This window comes from Onychostoma macrolepis, chromosome 02 (assembly GCF_012432095.1).
Source record: "Onychostoma macrolepis isolate SWU-2019 chromosome 02, ASM1243209v1, whole genome shotgun sequence".
Lineage (NCBI taxonomy): Eukaryota > Metazoa > Chordata > Actinopteri > Cypriniformes > Cyprinidae > Onychostoma > Onychostoma macrolepis.
This window is the reverse complement of record NC_081156.1, coordinates 26626476-26630882: the sequence shown is the minus strand read 5'-3', so window position 1 is coordinate 26630882 and position 4407 is coordinate 26626476.

The following is a 4407-nucleotide window of genomic DNA, read 5'->3' as shown; positions in this document are numbered from 1 at the left end:
AATCAGTTGAATGTTCTTCTAAATAATTGTAATTTCATGTTATAATACTTAAGTCTTCATTGGGGTTTAACGATAAATAGTTAAATATTATATTACATATAATTAAAAAAAAAAAAATCACAGATACCAATAATGCATTAGAAATATGTTTATGTAGAGCCTATAGGCAACAGGCTTCATAAAAAGTGTTACCATAATTACTTTTCACCACTAGGTGGCGGGCTTCTACTTGCAAATGCAATGGGAGCACCTAAGGGCAAGTCTCAATACCAACACTTGTCTTTGCATTTGACCACTTCTCTGCTTACATGATGCATTTCCTGTATTTGAAGCATCCAAGTCTTTGAGGAAAACTTTTGATTGCCCAATCAGACATGCATACAAAATGCATGTAAAGTTTTACAGATCTTTACTTACACATTTTGATTTTCAATACTTTGCACTGTAAAATAAGCTTCTGGATGTCTGTTCAACAATTTAAATGTGCTGCTTCTACAGTAAGTAGTTAAAACAGTTACTGACATTCTGTACCAAAAAAAATGTTCAACACCTATGTTTTACTGCCAAATTATGTAATATCTAATTCATTTAACTTTGATATAATGAAAAGTTTTCCTCAAAATCTTTCAGTTGCTGAACATAATGAATGATGGGATACGCTTAGCCTAGATATCTAGTTTGTGTTAAAGCCACTGAGCTTTGGTATTATTCAGACCTGGGACAGTCTTGTGCACTTTGTAGTTGCCAAGAGAGCAAGTGCAGGTATTGGAACAGGCCCTTAGTACTGAATGAAGTGATGTACAGTAAATTGACATGATTTTTTTTTGTTAATTTATTACAATGATAAACAGTGTTAATTCAACGAGTAATTTAATCATCGAAAATCTTTAGTTTGATTAAAGCTGCTTTCAGAGATTAGTTTAGAAAAATAATTTGTCCCTTTTTTGAATAGTTATTTTTTGCATTGCAAGACAGTGTGTGTGCGATTATTATTATTATTTTAAATAATAAAGACAATTACTGTTGTGATGTCACAATATTAGTCATCCGTCATGCGTCAAAGGCTTGTTTACATAAACTGGCAGAGCCTTTCCTTGCTTTGCCTCAGGTTTCAGTGCATTTTTGCTGGATGGGTCTCAGGAAAACCAGCAGACATGGAAACTTTTGTAAATCATAATGTGTTAAACATTTATATTGTTATGGGTAGGTTTGTTGCTGCTGTGTTAGAGCAAGATTTGTGATTCCTACTCACTGTCTCCACATGTTATAGTTTACAGAGAGAGGGCTCGTTACATTTCCACGGTGAGACTCAATGGTTTGTTTACCTAGTGATAACTGTTTAATCCACAAACACAGGGGCTCCACTTTATTTCTGCAGGTTCCTGGCTTTATCCGTATCAAATCATGAGGTGTCATGTCAACACTGGCATACTGGGCAAACAGATTCCAGTCCTTGGGCGGCTGGCTGGCAAATCCTCACCGTGTGGCAGGATGCAAGATGTGTGATCAGCGGGCAGTGGATCTGTCACACACAAACACACATGCTGAGAGACACATAAGCGTGTGAGTAAGAACCCAAGGCCTTGTTTTGGCTCATCCTGAACTCTGATTGGACGGAGAGCAGGGGCCGTCTCTTCCCTGAGTCTAACAATATATCTGATGACTCACACAGCAAAGTATGACGCACTCTCCAGTACACAGACACATCCACATCCACACTGACATGTTCAACAAACCTCAGCCCCTGAATTCATGATCCGGTCTGACACACAGCTGTCTTCTATAGAGTGTAAGGGACGTGAGACAGCACCACAATGCTTCATATTAACTGGTCAAAGCAAAGAAATCTCACTTGCATGTGGAAGATGTAACATATTATGAACGCAACAGTGTGAACTGGCTGTTAGGATGTTAAGGGCCACATTGCAAATATATTGTTAATGGATATTGTCAGTTGTCACATCCAAGAGTCACATAAAAAGGTAAAAACCACAAGTTATCATTTCACCCAGCAATATAACTGAACAAAAGAATTGAAATACGTAGGCCTATTGACTTTTATTTCCTTTTTTTTTTTTTGTAACGTAAGGGGGCCATTTGTAACTCGAATGTGCCAGGTTTTCGGTGTCATTCGTTATTTTAGTTGTACAAAACAGTCCTTTATGCTGCTTGATGTTGCAAACTAGTATTTGTTATCATATTACTACTACAGAGGACAGTTCGGTCTGCTGAAAGGATTAATGGTGCTCCTCTGCCCTCCCTCCAAGAACTGTATACATCCAGAGTGAGAAAAAAGGCTCAGAAAATCACTCTGGATCCCTCACATCCATGCCATCTCCTTTTTGAACTTTTGCCATCTGGTCAGCGCTACAGAGCACCGAATACCAGGACAGCCAGGCACAAGAACGGTTTCTTTCCCCAGGCAATCTACCTCATGAACAGTTAAATGTTGTCCCACTGTGCAATAAAAATATGTGCAATAACCTCATATTTATTTATCACCCTACATTCTAGTATATCTATAGCAGACATGTACATAGTTTATTATTATTATTCTATTATATATATATATATATATATGTGTGTGTGTGTGTGTGTGTGTGTGTATTATTCACATCTTATTTTTATTATCTGTGTGTTGTTGTTGTTGTTGTTTCTGAGTACTGGAAGCTGTGACACTAAAACTAATTCCTTGTATGTACTTGGCAATAAAGCTCTTTCTGATTCTGATTTTAATCCATTATTAGAATTGTAAACACACTGGTTTAGTGCAAATAGTTTTATCGTTCAGTGCACTGTTTCTATCGGCTATGAATCGGATGACACGTTTAGTCTACAGAAAACAGCTAACTTCCGCGTTGGAAATGAAGGTGGATCAAATTAATCGGTTTACCTGTGCTAAAGGTACTTCAATTTAGTGTTCATTAATGTGTTAATCTTCACATTCACACATAGGAGGCGCTAGGATCCTTTGCTTTCTGGGGCTGACAGCAATGGCAAAATGACTGTTTGCCGCTGCTGCTCTTGTCCTCGTGGAAAAAAATATTATAAAATAGCTATAATGTCACCCCTTAGTTTACAAAGAAATATAACATAACACAACAGTCCTGCTCATGCATCAATTGTCATAAAACTTCATATTTAAGTTCTAAACGACTCTATAAGGCTTAAGTTAAATAATGTGCATTTGTCGTTGCTGGCTTGATGTTTAGTCATCTTGAGTTGTTGAAAACACATCCAAATGACCTTGACAGATGTCAATCATAAGTGTAATATTTCTGTACACTTCAGAGATGTGAAATCCTATATATGTATACGTTGCAACGTTTCAGTAATCACAAACATTTACAGTGAGTGTATCCGCTCGCAAAGAAATCGCGTAGCCTGCGTAAAAGGTAACCATAGCAACAACTGCTCGATCTATCTGTATCTGAGCGCACATCGTCAAAATACTGTAATTATTTCCCACTTTTATATATATATATATATATATATATATATATATATATATATAAATGTACACATAACAAACATATTCTTTAAATATATATATTCTTTTAAAAAGTTGCCCCGTGAAAGTCCTGTGAATAATTCGCATACTAAATCTAAGCAACAGATAATATGTCTATAGGATATAATAAAGCATGCTAGTCTTAAAATGCTACTCGATTATGCGATACGTAACAGGATCCGTCTGTATGTCCTTGGCCCCTGACTTTGGGATAAAATCAACTGGAGTTGCCGTGGCTGGGGTTTTATGTAAGTGGTCCACAACATTCTTTAGCATATCAATTATAATACCAGATAAGAGCATATGTTATGTATATTTCACTAAGTATTTTAATAACATGGACTTGAATGCAAATAATACAGACGCCCGTCCAGCCGAGGATGACCGATGTCACATAATGTCAACCATAACTCTGCAAAATACCAGCTGCATAAGCACATAGAAAGATGGTTATCTCGCTGCCAACGTGCGATACGTGATTCAAGAACAGCGTCCACTCAGTCTAATAAACGCTAACTCGTTTCATCATGCACGACATCGTCTCTAAACGGTGTTAATGTGGAGGTCGTGTGAAATAGCGAATGACTGAATTGCTGCAAGAACGTCGCAACCTTCTCTCGCAAACCACATCGTACAACTTTGAAATCCAAACTGTGTTCAAGACTTATTTTTCCAAACTAAGCTGAGAAGCACGAGTGGACGGTTTCAAGCTCCCCACTGTGTGAATTGATTCTACTATGGGTCTGCCTGAAAGAGGGCTTCCGGAGCCGGGGAAAAATGTACACATTATTCCTGTTGACGCGTTCAGTTGTTCAAAATATTTTTGATAAATACTTGGATTGATCACTAAATGACTGTTTCAATTAAATTCAGTCTTTAATCACAGATATTTCAGA